Here is a 17275-nt window from a genome sequence, read left to right as displayed (position 1 = left end):
AATACTTGGTCCCATTTGGGCACACATACAACAACACAGCCTTATCCCAACCAAATGGGCTCAGCTACATGGATCCGTGCATAGACAAAATAATAATAATACTAGTAAAATGAAAGGAAAGAAACACAGCAACACAACAACAGCTCAGTAAAATCCCCCCTTAATGGGTCCAACTACATGTATCCTTGCCCTCCAAACAGTTCCAATCAAAACCATACTTGGGACAAGTCCTAAACTATGCATGTCTTTCCTTTTTTTACTTCCCTTATGGTCATTATAGGCCTACCTTTGGCTCTTTTAAATCCTTCAATCTGCATCAGGTCACACCTTACTAGTGCATCCCAAGGCCTCCAGTGTAAATGTCCATGCCATTGCAAACAACTTTCTCAGAGCTTATCATTAATCAAGGAAACTCCCAAATCAGCTCTCATATGCTCGTTCCTTATTTTATCCTTCCTGGTTTTACCACACATCCATCTCTCCTAAACCTTTACCATTTCATTATCCGTCTTAATATAACTAAAGTTACAAAACATATACTCAATCTCCGTTCTACTTATCTCAAAACCTTTTAATTCCAAGGTGATCTCCATAACTCCACAAAAATAATATCATCAACAAAATACATACACCACGGAACCTCATCATGAATGTTCTTGATTAAATCATCCATGATAAGTACAAAAAAATAAGGGCTTAAAGCGGATCCTTAATGTAACCCAATTGTAATTGGGAATTCATTACCTTGACCTCCTATAGTTTTCACACTAGTCACCACACCCTCATACATGTCTTTTAATTATATTTACATATTTACTCGACACCCTTCCCTTCTCTAGTATCTACCAGATTAACTCTCTAAGGACTCTGTCATAGAATTTTTCGAGGTCAATAAAGATCATATAGAGATCTCTCTTGCAATCTCTAAATCTTTCCACGACCCTCGTAAGTAGATTACTTTTGTCGTGGATCTATTTGGTACAAGACCGAATTTGTTTTACAAGATAGTTTCTCTTCTCAGGTGGACTTTAATAACCTTCTCCCATAATTTCATAATATGACTTATTAGTTTTACGCCCCTATAGTTATTGCAGCTCTGGATATCCACTTTATTTTTGTAGATCAGAATTCTAGTGCTTCTTCTCCATTCATCTGGCATTTTCCTTGTTCTCATAATCTTGTTAAACAAATTGATTAACTAAGATACCTCATACACACTTTAAGTTCTTCCATACTTCTGTTGGGACCTCATCTAGGACCAATGTCTTGCCTACTTTCATCCTTCTTAAGGCTTCTTTAACTTCAGCCACTGTAACCTTGTGTATATATTTAATGGCATCTGGTGACTTGATTGTCAATTGTAGTCTTCCTGGCCACTCCTACTCAAAATATCTCCATTTAGTAAGTCGTAGAAATACTCTTCCTATCTCTTCATAATGTCCTCATCCCTTACTAGCACTTTACCATCATCAGTTTTACTACATCTCACATGATCAAAATCTTTACTCTCCCTTTCTCTCATTTTAGCTATCTATATCATAGATAGCCTTTGCCCCTACCTTTGTGTTTTAGACTAATAAAGGTCATCATACTCCTTCACCCTTGCTTTCCCATGATCTTCTTAGTTACGTTTCGAGCAACATTATACCTCTTTTTATCTTCTACCTCTTTAGTCCTTTGCTATGTCTTTAAGCTACCTTTCTTCATTTAATGGCTGCCTGGACCTCAACATCCCAACACCAAGTCTCGCTTATAGCATGAAGAATACCTTCTGTTTCTTCTAAAACTTCTTTAGCAACTTTCCTAATAGATGTTGTCATCTTATTCCACATCGTACTGGTGTCTCCCTTAACATCCCACTTTCCTTGTTTGACCACTTTATCAGTAAATGAATCCATACTACCTCCTTTCAATCTCCACCACATTATCTGAATGCACATTTGTTCCTTTATCTTACGTTTCTACATAGTGAGGTATATATCCAGGACCACCAATCTATGTTGGGTGGCCAAGCTCTCTCCAGGCATAACCTAACAGTCCTTACACAACAATCTGGCAGACCTTCTAGTTAGGAAGAAATTTGTTTGGCTGGTATGATGCCCACTTTTGCAAGTAACTAAATACTCCTCTCTTTCAAAGCAAGTGTTCACAATGTATAAATCATAGGCTACCACAAAATCTAAAACTAAGATCCCCCCTCATTCCTATCCCAATTCTGTAGTCTCTATGCACACCTTCATATCCTCTACAATCTCTCCAAGCATATCCATTCAAGTCTCCTCCTATAATAATTTTTTTCACCTTGACCAAAACATTACATTAGTCCATCCATGTGTTCCCAAAATTGCAACTTACTGCTTATATCCAATCCTACTTGTTGTAGGTAAGCGCTTACTATATTGACCTCCTCTTTTCCCAACACAAGTTTGATGGATATAATCCTATCTCCAACTCTTTTAATATCCACTGCATCATTCTTTAAATCTTTGCCCACTACTATTCCCACTCCACTTCTATTACTCTGACATCCCTAATACCAAAGTGTGAAGTATTACCCTGCTACCTAGTCTCTTGAATACATGAAATATTAATCCTTCTTCATCACATAACATCTACTAACTCCATACTCTTTGATGGGGACATCCAAGTATACTAGAGACGCCACCGCAAAAACAAGCCACGATCACTATGGCTGGAAGACACTTTCATGGAAGGAAACTAGAAGAGAAGGAGGAAAGAAGAAGATAGAGCTGTTGTCGAACCCTCCTTTGTTCTACCGTGAGAAAGAAGAGAGAAGAGACTACCGCTAGTCTCATCCCTCTCTCTCCTCTCATCCAAATTGTCCAGCCAATCGTGGACCTACTGATTTATTAGTTACCTATTTTATTTTCCTAGTCTCTTTATTTATTTTCTAGGTCTTTGGGATAACTTAGGAAACTGAATCACGTCCTCTTATTTGCCCAAAGTTGTTGGGTTAAATTAGGAGACTTCATTTTATGTTGGATTAATTTCCTAGTTGGCATTTCTTTTTTTTAGTAGTTCTTTTCCTACATATGTAAGGCCAAGGGCCACGATTAAGTTTCAGTTGAAAAAGAAGAAAATAAGAATCGATTCTCTTGCAGCCATGCGCATCTCTCTCTCTCTCTCTCTCTCTCCTATGTTCTAACGTGATGCAGACCATTCCTCCACACAGTGAGCTCTAATTCTTCTCCATGTCCTCTGCTCTAAACACCAGGTAAGGTACTAACCCTCCTCCACTTCTCCCCTGCCCTCCTACCTCTTCTGGTTTCCCTTCTCCCCTCCCCCATATCTCTGTTCTGCTGAATTCATATCCTGCTACTGCTGTTTTCATTTTTAGTTTTCTATAATTAAAAATTCTGCTGATCTCTTTATTGGTTGAATGAATTGAGGAAGGCAAGGTATCTACTCTATATTTCCTGATTTGATCTTGTGCTCGAACTAACAGTACGCTGCCATATTCCCTTCCCCATGTTTACCGCTTAGAATCTAGGTAGCTTGATTGTTTTTCCCTCTAGATTATTATTGTCTGTTGCTACATTGTTTCTAATTCTATTATACATGCTTTTCTTTGTATTGTGCTGCCTCTATCAATCCCAGTCCCAATCTAGGTCCTAATGAGTCAACATTGTCCACGTGAACAGCATCTGTAGGAAGTCCTATTGTCTAGGTATTCTCCAACATCACTCTTACCCGTTAAGAATCCAATATTCCAAGATGCTAATCTAATCCTACACTTATGACCTAGATTCTTTACTTACACTTGTCCATTGTATGAGAGCCATAGTTGTCACGGCGCCAAGGCGAACCAAAGCAGTGGAGGGTTATCTAAGCGCTTAGGCGAGAAGGCGCCCGCCTTAAGGTGAACAAGGCGAACAAGGGTTATTTTTTATTTTTCCTATTTTCTAACATTATTTAGTAAGTTATATATACCTTGTATCATAAAAAATCGAGATTAAGCCACATCAAGTCATTAAAAATCAACATTTAGCCACATCAAATCATAAAAAATTAACATTAAGTCATATTAAGTTATAAAAAATCAACATTTAGAGAAATGCTCTTATTCTATAATAAATTTGACTGGTCAAATGATTTTATTTTTATATGAGACTTTTGTATTAGTTATAACATAAAACCAACTTTCTAACAAGTCTAAGATTACTTAAATCTAAGTTGCAATGACAAAATTATGATTCAGTCAAACTTATTTTTAAGTTCGCGAATACTGTTAAAATCGCCTGAATGAAAATAATTTTATGAATATCAAAACAAAATATTATTTTACCGGATTTTTGGTTTTTATCAATGTTTTATGATAGAATTTATAAAATTTTCATAGTTGAGAAAAACCCCAGCATTTAAAAGTTGAAAATCGTCCCTATAACCAAAATCCAGTTTTTGTTCTTGGACTGGGGGGTTGACTTTTTATCCTTTTGGAATTTGATTTTTAAATTATTTTTATTGGATTCAAATAGTGGTTATTTGCTTATTTATGAATAATATCTTAAGTAAATGAAATACATTTACTTGAATGATATTTGGCATAAATAAGTGCCGAAACACAATGCGACATGCAGTGCAACAAGGTAGCTGTCGCCTAGGCCCCAGGCAAACCACCTGGATGCCTAGTCGTCGCCTAGGCGACGCCTTGACAACTATGATGAGAGCCCTTGCCTAGTTGTCACCACATCCCAGCAATGATGCAATATGTCGCTTACGGAGGACGCCTTAGTAAAAGGACAATCAGATATAATACTAAAAAACGATAAATAAAAATACTCAAAAAACAATAAGATCCATGTGAAACATATTTGCTGAAATATATTAGGTTGTCGGCTGCCTACCCAACGCACCAATGCTCCCTCCGGACATGTTATGGTTAAATTTGACTAAAAGTAGCATTTAGCAGCAATCCTTTTCAACTGGGATGATATTTATGCAAATTGAGGCTTTAATAAGAAATTGAGGGGGAAAAAAAGTTAGCAAAACGTATGACCAACTATTTGTTGGGGGTACAACGTCTAGTATTCCATCACATGTGATTTGTGGGTTGATTCATTTTTCTTTCTAGGGCTACATAGGCATTTTGATAATAAGTGCCTATATAGATTTCTCTATAAATTTATGTCGATAGTTCAATTGTCTGTAATGTAAGAGATGTGTGTGGACAAACGGTTGTAATCCTATTCTGCATTCATAGTGAAGCTGATCTCATTTCACCATAGACATAAGCAATCTTGCCGAACCACACAAATCCTTGCATTATATCATTGTTTGTTTGCAATTTTCATTCCTGCCTACATTGTTTTAGGATTTCATTTCAATAAATAAGCTTCCAAGTATTCCGTTTTCTAAAGTTCGCTATCAAAATGGCTAAAAATGGCTCAACTGTTAAGTACGACATTGAGAGGTGCAATAGGAAAAACTTCACCCTATGGGGGCAAAGGATGAAGGATCTTCTAATACAACAAGATTTGAGGAAGGCTCTATTAGGGAAATCAAAGAAACAATTGAAAGTGAGTTATGAAGATTGGGAAGAAATAGGGGTGAAGGCGTTAAGATCATCCGTCTGAATCTATCAAATGATGCCCTACAATATGTGGTGGATCCCGAATTTGAAGCAAAGGTATAGGCAAAACTTAAAAATATATACATGACGAAGAAGTTGTTTATGAAAAAGAAATTGTATTTTCTACAAATGGAAGAAGGCTCTGATCTATTGGAACATCTCAGCATATTCAATTAGATCACAAGCCAATTTACAAGCCTGGAGGTTACGATTGGGGATGAAGATAAAGCCATATTCTTGCTAGTGTCGCTTCCAGCATCGTATAATCACCTGATTACGACTCTCTTGTACAAGGAGACCTAAAGACGAATGAATTCACAGCTACCCTTACATCCAATGAAACAAGAAAGAGGGCAGTAATGTTCTTTTTTTTTTTTTTTTTTTTTTTTTTTTTTTTTTGCGAATAAATAATTTTGTTAACAGAAAGAATGGGAGAATGCTTGTGTGTCTTTAACTAATCACACAAGTCCCCTATTTATAATATAAAATCATGATAGAGTCATGGTAGGAGTACAACAGGAAAATAAGGTATTTACAATCATACCCCCATCCAGCCGCCCCACTCTAAATAGGATCGGTGGAGGGGGGAAAACCCCAATGTGCCCCTACGGCACACTAATCCTTGTTCTAACACTCCCCCTCAAGTTGGTGCATAGATGTCACACATGCCGAACTTGACTAAACTAGGATGGAACAACTTTCCAACCAGTCCTTTAGTGAACACATCAGCTAGTTGATCACCAAACTTTACAAAAGGAACACATATCAAACCAGCATCCAACTTCTATTTAATGAAGTGCCTATCAATCTCCACATGCTTGGTTCGGTCATGCTATACTGAATTATGAGAAATATTGATAGCAACCTTGTTATCACAGTAAACATCAGAGGAAGACGAATAGGTACACCAATATCACCCAAAAGTGTGTGCAACCATAGTAACTCACAAATCCCATGTGCCATGGCATGAAATTCTGCTTCAGCACTAGATCTAGCCACCACATTCTGCTTCTTACTACTCCAAGTGACAAGATTCCCTCTTACAAAGGTGCAATAACCAGAGATAGACTTTCTGTCAGATGAGCCAGGCCAATTAGCATCTGTATAAGCATCAACTCAGAGGTGATCATAAGGAGATAAGAGGATCCATTTTCCTAAATCTGACTTCAAGTATCATAAGATACGTATAACAGGTTCCATCTGAGAGGAATAGGGATCATGCATAAACTGACTGACCAAACTTATAGCCATAGCAATGTCAGGTCGTGTATATGAGAGATATATCAGTTTTCCTACCAACTGTTGGTAGCAGCCTTTATCAACTAGTTCACCCTCATTTTCCTTGAGCCGGCTACTAGTTTCCATAGGAATATCAGAAGGATGACAACCCAACATACCTGTCTCGGACATCATATAAAGGATACTTCCTTTGAGAGAGGAAGATGCCTTTTGAGGACCTGGCAACTTCAATTCTAAGAAAGTACCTTAACTTTCCAAGATCCTTTATCTCAAATTCTTTGCCCAGAAAACCCTTGGGATGATCAATCTCCATGCTATCATTTCCTGTTACCAAGATGTCATCCACATAGACAATGAGTAAAGTAACTTTTTCACCAGACCTCTTTATAAACATTGTGTGGTCAGCATTACTCTGCTTATAACCCACAAATATTATAGCCTTGTAAAATCTTCCAAACCACGCTCTAGGTGACTGCTTCAAACCATAGAGAGTATGTTTCAACTTACAGACCTTGCCTTGAGTTCTTGTGCTAGAGAAGCCTATTGGAATTTCCATATAAACTTCCTCATCAAGCTCTCCATGGAGGAAAGCATTCTTTACATCAAGTTGTTGGAATCCCCATCCTAGGTTCACAGCACATGAGAGTAGCACTCACAGAGATCAACTTAGAAACAGGTGCAAATGTCTCCTGGTAGTCGATTCCATAAGTCTGAGTGAACCTTTTAGCCACAAGCCTTGACTTGTATTTGTCAACAGAACCATCGATCTTCCTTTTTACCACAAACACCCACTTGCAGCCAACAGGTCTCTTCCTAGGTGGAAGAGTCACAAGTTCCCATGTAGCATTCCTTTTTAAGGCATCCATTTCTTCCTCCATTGAAGCCTTCCATTTTTTTTCTATAAGAGCTTCCTGCTAATTCTTAGGGACAAAAGTAAATGAAAGAGAATACATAAAAGCGCGATAGGAGGGAGAAAGGGAAGCATATGAAACAACATGAGATACAGGGTGTTGAGTACAAGTCCCAGTGCCTTTTCTGAGGGCAATAGGTTGATCAGAAAGAGAGATTATACCTGAAGTATGAGGCTCAGTCGGTTCTGGATCCAAGGCTGATGAAGGGATGTGTAAAGGTGTGTAATATTAGTGATTGTTAGAAGTCGCTTATTTCTGGTGTGTCCCCTACTATAAAGTTGAAGAGTGGAGTCATCAATTTGTCTCTAGAATTCACCATTGGTTCTCTGAATTGGAGTCATCTCCCCCTGAGTTGGAATAATAGGTTCTGCCCCTTCACTATCTTGTGAAGCATGAGGATCCTAAGGTGATGATGATGGGTATACTAGTGGAGCAAGCAGATTTAAAGTCATCTTTTCTTTACTAGTAACTCCAGACTCCCCCTGAAGAGGTGACGATGAATAATAACCACATTCATGAAACACAACATCCATTGTTACTATTGTACGCTGAGTAGGAGGATGGTAACACTTGTATCCTTTCTGTGTAGAAGAGTAACCCAAAAAGATACATTTCGTACTTCGAGGTTCCAATTTTCTTGGTGAATGATGATCCTTAGCATAGCAGACACACCCAAAAGTCTTTAGAGGAACCAATAAAGGATGTAGTCCCTTGAAGAACCTCAACAGGAGTTCAAGAGTTAAGGACACAAGTTGGCATATAATTGATTAGGTAGGCTATTGTGAGGACAGCATCACTCCAATACTAAGATAGAACCTGTCTAGAAAATATCATAGCTTGAGAAATATCCAGCAAGTGCCTATTCTTGCGTTCAGCCACCCCATTCTGAGCAAGAGTGTCAACATAGCTTGTCTGATGAAGAATCCCATGATCAGCTAGGTATTTTTTTAACTGACCCTCCATGTACTCTTTTCCATTATCAATACGCAGAATTTTCAAAGTTGCATTGAACTGAGTCTGAATCATTTTATGGAACCACTGAAAACAACCGAAACACTTCACTTTTGTGCTGCATCACGTAAATCCAAGTAGTTCTAGAGTCACACTCAATAAAGGACATGAACCACCTTTTCCCAGAAATAGATGTCTGATGAGATGGACCCCATACATCAGAGTGAACCAAATGAAAAAGAGAAAACCTTCTTTTATTTAAAGGTAAATAACTGGAATGAATCTGTTTAGCCAAAGTACATACCTCACAAAAGAGTTCATCCCTAGTACATGATTTAACTAAATGCAGAAATAAAAGAGATAAGGTCCCAATTGGTGGGTGTCCCAAACAATAGCGCCATTAAGTCAATTCAGAAGAAGCAGAGTGTAGCTGATGAGGTGTTGTTAATGCTGCAGCAGTAAGGAGACAACCATCATCAATCAAATAAAGACCACCCTGCACCTTGTCACATCCAATCGTCTTCCCCATTCCAAATCCTAGAAAATGGAATAGGAAGGAAAAAATGTTGCTTTATAATTTAGGTCCTTAGTAAAACTACTAACAGATAGCAAATTAGTAGTAAAATTAGGGATATGCAAAACTGAAGACAGAGGTATAGAAGGAGAACACTTAATAGAACCCTTTCCGGAGACAGGTGATAAGGTGTCATCTGCTACCCTAACTTTATCTCTGCCTGAGGTGGGTGAATACTGGTGAAATAAACTTAAGAAACCAGTCATGTGATCAATCGCACCGAATTCAATGATCCAGGGAGTGGAGACGACTGATGCACAATGACCACCAAATAAAATACCTGAGTGAGCAAAATTGGAACTTGAAGGGACTGAATTGGCAGGAGTTGAAGAATTGGAAGCCTAAAGCATACGTCTGAAAGCCTGGAGTTCCTTTTGGGAGCAGGGGTGTCAATTGGTCGGTTTGGTTTGGTTTGGTTTCGATCGGGTTGAATCGGTTTCGGTCTAGGAACGAGGGAGACCAAAACCAATCCCTCAAGGAACTTCGATTTTTTATCAGTTTTGGTTTCGATCCGGTTTGGTTTCAGTTTATTTTGGTTTTTCAATATTGGGTTAATACCGATTTAGATCGGTTTATTATTGGGTTTCAACCATAATGAAATCTTACATTCATAACTTATAGTGACAAGATTTGACCAAAAAAACACTTTAAATTGATGATTAAATCATGGTTTATTGTTGTAAGGGAAAGATAACTAATATTGAAACCAATGGATAACAAATTACTAAGAAGATAACTAATATTGAAATCACAAAATGAAACCTATTATCCAATCATTCATTTAACTATCCAACTAGTTTTGTATAGTGAACAAGGAAATCAATGGAAGCATTATTACAATTTACAAATCAATTTCTCTATTCATAACCTAATATTTTTATTTTTTTTTTGTAAAACATAACCTAATATTCAATGATTGTAACAATTCCCCTTACAATAAAAAATTCTCACTAATATTGTAAAAAATGGATAATCAATTCACCAATTTATAATCTCATAATCATTATTTTTTAATTGGTTTCATTCGGTTTGGTTTCAGTTTTGTTATTGGTCGATTCAGTTTGGACCGGTTTTAGCCTGTCCCAACATACCTCAGTCCAAAACCAATCCAATAAGGATCGATTTCATTCGGTTCGGGTTTTATTGGTCGGTTTCGGTCAGGTTTATTGGTTTGGGCTAGGTTATGACACCCCAACTTGGGCGAGTCCAATATCAGTTGCAAGGGAGTGTTCACAGTCTCAACCTGATGGGCTTTAGTTTTGGATTGACCTCGAGCACGTTTTGCCTCAAAATTAGCAGGTTTTCTATGAAGCTTCCAATAATTGACCTTAGTAAGGTACGGTTTGTGGCAGTGTTCACATTTAACAATCTCTTTGATAGAATCACCAATTCGATTTGCTCCTTCAAAAGTAATAGTGGATCCAGTCTGTAGAGCTGATTTTTCAGTAGTAGGAGTGTGTAGCATCGAGAGATGGCGACATTCCTCTGTATAAACCATAGCAAAGGACTGTTCCAAAGTAGAAAAGGGAGATTTGCTAAGTATCTGAACACAAATCTGATTATACTCGACATTTAAGCTTGCTAAGAAATCATACACCCTAATGTTGTCCACCTGTTTAGTGTGAGCAGTACTGTCTTCAGCATTTTTGGGAGAATAATCTACATAATGGTCCAGTTCATACCATAGAGCTCGAAGTTCTGCATAATATTTGAACACAGAGAGTTCCTGCTGGGTAGTGGTACGAATTTTCTTGCGAAGTTCAAATACTTGAGCATCATTCCCTAGTTGCCCATAAGTTTCCTTGGCAGCAGCCCAAATTTGAGAAGCAGTATCTAATAGCAAATATCCTCAAGAAATAGATTGATGAATAGAACCAATCAAGTAAGACATTACCCAAGGAGTTATTAATGACCCATTCATCCTGAGGGGTACCCTCATTAGAGGGTTTCTTCAATCTCCCTGTAATGTGTCCAGTGAGACCTCTACCAACAATGGTAAGATATGTAAATCTAGACAAGGTAATTAGTTCTGTCCAATTTTAAAGAGCTAGTCCAAAAAGGCATATAGTCATTATGACTTTGTCCATCAAACCCAGAGGTCACAGTAGTTACTTCAAACATGATTGAACTAGTAAAAAAATCGACAATAAGAAAGAGAAATACCATAACTTCAAAAATCAACCGCCAGAAAGCGTCTATAGTTAGATCGAATTGCCCAGTAAGGGTAGTGAGGTACTCAAAATAATATTAGGCTTGATGAAGAACTGTTAAGATAAGCAAATTAGGGTTTTGGGAAAAAACCCTAATTATCAAAGAAAATGGGAGATTTAATACAGCGACCTGGCAAATGGAGCCACAAGTCTGGTCGATCTCCTCTGTAATGGTGATGATGATCTCCTAAAAAATTCAACCAATCCTAAGGAGGGAAGGTGAAGGTCAATTGAGAAACTAAACATCTCGAACTGAAAATTAGGCTCTGATACCATGTTAACAGAAAGAATGGGAGAATGCATATGTGTCTTTAACAGATCACACAAGTCCCCTATTTATAATATAAAATCATGATAGAGTCATGATAGGAGTCATGACTATCATGATAGAGTCACAGTAGGAGTACAACAGAAAAATAAGGTATTTACAATTATACCCCCATCCAGCCACCCCACTCTAATTAGGGTTAGTGGAGGGGGGAAACCCCTAATGTGCCCCAATGGCACACTAATCCTTATTCTAACAAATTCATTACCAACCAGAAAGGGAAAAAATTACAACCCCTAAGAAGGGAAGGGGGAGAGAAAAGCAAACTCAAACTCAAGAGAGTAGGCCTATTCCTAATGGTGGAGCTGGGTAGCTCCCAGGAATTTACAATATGACAGTTTCTAGGGGAGGGATTACATGTGGAATAAACCCGAGAAATCTTAGATCTGACTTCGTAGGAGATGAAGCCCCAAATCTTATGAAGAGAACAAGAACTAGAAGTCCATTTCCTATGATTTATTTCCATCCATATCTAATTTATTGTTGCGCAGAAGGCGAGCTTTTCCCATAAACAAAATCACAAATAGACTTTCCCTGAAATTTCATATCCATCCAAATGTATTCCTTATGGAATGGAAGAATTCTCTTGTTTACTGGCCAACATTAGCAAGGATCTCTTTTCAGATAGAGGTGGAAATAGTGTAAGCAAAGAAGAGGTGCTCAATATTTTTTGGCTCACTGCCATAGAGTACGCACATAGGACCAATTGGAATGCCTCTCTAGATGAGGAAAGATTGCGTAGGCAAGAAGTTACTGAATGCTCTCCAAACCATGAAGCTCTGGCAAGGAATGTGGTGCGAGAACCATATGAGCCTGTGCTATGGAGAGGTTGGGCCATGGGTCCTAACAAACTCCCAGGCAGCCTTGGCAAAGAAGAGCTTTAAAGAGGAGGCATCCAAAGGGTAGAGTCTTGTCTTTGCCGCTAAGATCCCGGGATAAATGGAAAAGAGTTCCATATATTTGCAAGCTGGCTCAAGGATTGAGCCGGGGGGACCAATTGCCAGAGGTTAAGATATCATCCAGAAGGGAAAACTTGGACAAACCCAAGTTATAGATGCTTCAGGCATATATAGTAGGTATAGGATTCCTTTAGGGTGCCAAAGGTCAACCCAAAGATAAGTATTGGCCACATCACTGATCTGAGAAGAGATGGCTAAAGAGATAGAGGGGCGGGTAGCAATGATCTTTCGCCACACTCATGAGGCATCAGCTGGAATTTTCATTGTCTAAAAAGAATCAAACCTGAGAATATTCGAGTAAACCCATTCAAACCATATACTTTTCTTCTTTGAGACAATCTACCAAGCCAACTTGATGATACCAGCCAAACTAACATACTTGATCCTTCACAAACCCAAACCCCATTCTGTTTTAGGAAGACAAACAACAGCACAATAGATAAGGCGAAGAAATCTGGAACACTCACTTCTTCTCCATAGGAAAGAGGCAAAAATAGACTCAATCTTCGAGATGATGGATTCCAGCAACCCATAGATACCCAACCAATAAATGTAAGAAGCTTGAATAACAGATCTGATGAGCTCTAACCGACCAGAGTTGAAGGCGCTTCCTAATGAGGTCAAGCATAGGAGTCCAGTGGTGGGCAGAGACTCCAGCCGGAATAAGGGGGAGCCCAAGATACTTCACCGGAAGGAAACCAATGTAGAAACCAGTTTGCTCAAGTAGCGAAGCTTTGCAGAGTCGGAGATCCCAACCAAGAAAATGAGAGACTTTGCAGGATTGATACGGAGCCCAAACATAGTAGCAAATTGGTTCAACCAGAGCATAATGTTTTCTAAAAAAGAAGGATCAGCTCTGGAGAAGATCATCAAGTCATCTCCAAAAACAAGGTGAGTAAGCTTGACAGCCTTACACTTAAGGAAGGCAGAAATAAGATGATGATCAATGGCCACTTGCAATGTTCTGGAGAGGACTTCCATGGCCAGGAAAAAGATGTAGGGAGATAGAGGACATCCATATCTGATCCCCACAAAAGAGGAGAAGTATCCAGTCGGGCTACCATTCACCAAAACTGAGAAACGAGGAGAAGCAAATATAGTGATATATCCAATTAGTGAAAACAGGAGGGAATTCCACGCTGTTAAGGACCAAGACAATGTAATCCCATCTCAAAGAGAATGTTTCTTTGGAAAGCTCAAGGAACAAGGGGAAAATCAAATTTGAATGGATTTGCAATTTCTTTGTAACTATTGTAAAAAAGGAAGGTCATTTGAAAAAAGACTACTTGAAGAAAAAGGACTTGAAGAAGAAAGGTGTAGATAAGGCATTTAAAGAAGCCAGCATGCCTGATAGCTCAGAAGGGAATGTGGAAATGTACCCTCTATATCATCACATAACTGCATAAGAATCAACTCTATGAGTCTTGGATTTTAGATTCTAGTTGTTGATATCACATCTGTCTAGACAGTGGTTGGTTTGATACATACGAATCATATAGTGGTGGGTCTGTTCTATAGGAAATGATGCAGTATGCAAGACCATCAAAATAGGTACTATCAAAATCCAAATATTTGATGAGATAGTAAGAACTTTAGCAAATGTGAGACATGTTTAAGAACTAAATAAAATTTTAGAATCATTGGAGGCACTCGACTTCAATGGCTATGAGTATGCAACAACAGGTGGAGTTCTCAAAGTTATGAAGGGAGCTATGGTTGTCATGAAAGATTATATAATTGGAAACCTATATAGACTCATAAAGAATACAGTGATAGGTGGAGCATCTATAACAAAACTGTCTAATATAGATGACACTAATCTCTGGCATATACGGCTGAGGCATATGGGAGAAAAAGGTATGATAGAGCTTCATAAAAGGAAGTTGTTGAAGAGAGCAAATAGTCTTTTGTTTTCGGAAAATAGTGCAAGGTTAGTTTCAAAATTGCAAAACATATGAGCAATGATGTTCTTAACTATGTACACAATGATGTATAGGGGCCTTCACCAATTAAATTTAAATATAGAGCAAAATATTTAATAACCTTCATTATTGATTACTCAAAGAAAGTCCGGATCTACTTCATAAAGCATAAAAGTGAGGTGTTCACAAAATTCAAAGAGTGAAAGAAAGGTTGAGATACAAAGGAAGACGGGAAAGAAAAGTAAATGCTTGCGAAACGATGATTGAGGGGAGTAATTCTAGAAATGTGCAAGGATGAAGGGATTACACGTCATTTCACCATGTTAGATACACCACAGAAAAACAGTGTAGCTGAGAAGATGAATAAGAAATTTCTAGAAAGAGCTCAGAGCATGGGGTTAAATGCAGGAATGCATGATTTTTAGGCAAAAGCATTGAACATTGCATGTTTTCTCATCAATGACTGCAAAATTCACGAAGAGGTATAGACACGAAAACTATATTCCGAGAGCATTTGGTTGTCCAACCTATGTTCATTTGCAGAGTGGGCAACGTTCCAAGTTAGACTCGAACTCTTTTCTTAGCTTTGAAAAAGGTGCAAGGGGATTCAAGCTGTGGGGTCCAATGTCAAAGAAAACTGTGATTAGTAGTGACGTTTTTAATAAATCTCACATGGTGAAATCAAACTATAATTCACAAGTAGTTGATAAAACTAAAGAATGATCTATTATGCAGATGAAGTTAGGTGAGTCAGAAACAACAAGAGAGAATGAATCATCCAATGGCTAACCAGAACAGTAAAAAATAGTAGATGACCCCTATACTATAGCAAAGGGTAGAGGGAAGCTTTCTCAAAAAACACCAGTGGGATACGAGTTTGAGGACACGATTGCTTATACCCTCACTGTAGGTTCCTATCAGGATGCCCTAAATGATGAGCAAAGTGATAAATGGATGGTGGCTTTAATGAAGGAAATGGAATCTCCATGGAAAAACAAGACTTGGGAGATAGTGGGAAAAAAAAAACAAAGGAAGAAATATCATTGTGAGTACATGGGTCCTTCGTAAGAAAGAGGCAACATCGGAAAAGCAGCGTGAAAGGTTCAAGGCCAGATTTATAGCCAAGAACCATGTACAGAGGAAGTGGGAAGATTATAATAAAATTTTCTCTCCAATGGAGACACTTCAATTCGGATACTAATTGCTTTGGTAGCAATGTTTGATTTAGAGCCGGAATAGCTTGATGTGAAAATGTTTCTTCATGGTGACTTGGAAGAACATATCTACATGGAGCATCTTGAAGGTTTCAAGGTGCAAGAAAAAGAATATGTGCATGAAAAAGAATATTATGTTTGTCTGCTCAAAAGGTCGCTTTATGTCTTAAGCAAGCTCCTAGACAGTGGTACAAGTGCTTTGGCTGCTACAAGGTGCAAATCGGCTACTCAAGAAGTGAGTATGACTATTGTGTAGTATAAAGTGTCAGGTGACTATCTATTATCATGTTGATGACATGCTCATTGCTGCCAAGAATAAGCATGATATAATCTCTTTAGAGTCTTTATTGAGTGTTGAATTTGAGATAAAGGATCCTGGTGCTACGAAGAAGATCCTTAGCATGAAAATCTATAGAAATAAAAGTGCAAGTAAACTATGGGTAACTAAAAAGATGTATGTTGTAAGAGCATTTCAACTTAAAAAAGGCAAAATCAGTCAGTACTTCATTAGCTAGCCACTTCAAGTTATCTGAAAAGCAATGTCCTACAACACATGAGATAGAGAAGATGACTCGGGTTCCCTATGCTAGCACAGTCGGAAGTCTCATGTATGTTATGGTTTAAAGCATGCCAGGTTTGTCTCACGCAGCGTGTCAGCCCATACATGAGCATTGGCATGCAATTAAGTGGATCTTCAACTATCATAGCAAGACTACAGATCTAGGAGTTATGTTCATTGGAAACAGGTTTCTATTTTAGAAATTTTCTAAAACATGACTTTCTATCTTCTGAATTTTCCAAATCTGAGTGTCACTAATTCTGAACTCTATTGCTGCTATAGTCATAGTCTAATTTCAGATTTCTATTCTTAACTTGGATTTGGTAAATTGCTATTGTGGGACTGTCCTTACTTCAGATCTAACCATCGGATTGATCTGAAATTTCTTAGTTGTCAAAGCATCACCTAGACACCTGGTTGGTGTCACCTTAGTTTTTCTTCCCTCTGCCACCATCTTGGATCGCCTTTTCATTGTGACAACTATGGAAATTTCAGTTCGACCAAGGCTTGAGCTCATGTCTACATTGCTGATTTTCAGTCACTGGACTTTTCCCTAAACCTGGGTTCCTAAATTCCCTACAATTCTAGAATTTTTCTGTTGGTTTCCAAACCCTAATGCCTCAGGAAACTTGGAACCACATCACATAACATCCATGAAGTTAATTTCACACAATAAGATGTGTTGATAAAACAGTTTAGTTAATGAAGTTTGCGAAGAAGAAGAAACATATTGAGCTTGTCACATTATCAGCATGTTCATGCTACTAAATTCACAAGTTGATATTTGGATGATTCAGAAGAGAACTGAAGTAAATAAT

General features: G+C 38.1%; 1 protein-coding gene across 1 annotated transcript in view; it reads right to left on the bottom strand.

The window, feature by feature from the left end:
* Positions 1 to 17275, bottom strand: part of LOC122058093 ((DL)-glycerol-3-phosphatase 2-like) — a 75831-nt gene that overhangs the window by 22946 nt on the left and 35610 nt on the right. The window lies entirely within an intron of this gene.

Source organism: Macadamia integrifolia, chromosome 12, assembly GCF_013358625.1.
Source record: "Macadamia integrifolia cultivar HAES 741 chromosome 12, SCU_Mint_v3, whole genome shotgun sequence".
NCBI classification, from domain to species: Eukaryota; Viridiplantae; Streptophyta; class Magnoliopsida; order Proteales; family Proteaceae; genus Macadamia; species Macadamia integrifolia.
Note: the sequence above shows the minus strand (reverse complement) of the source record. Positions and strands in the feature narration are given on the sequence as shown.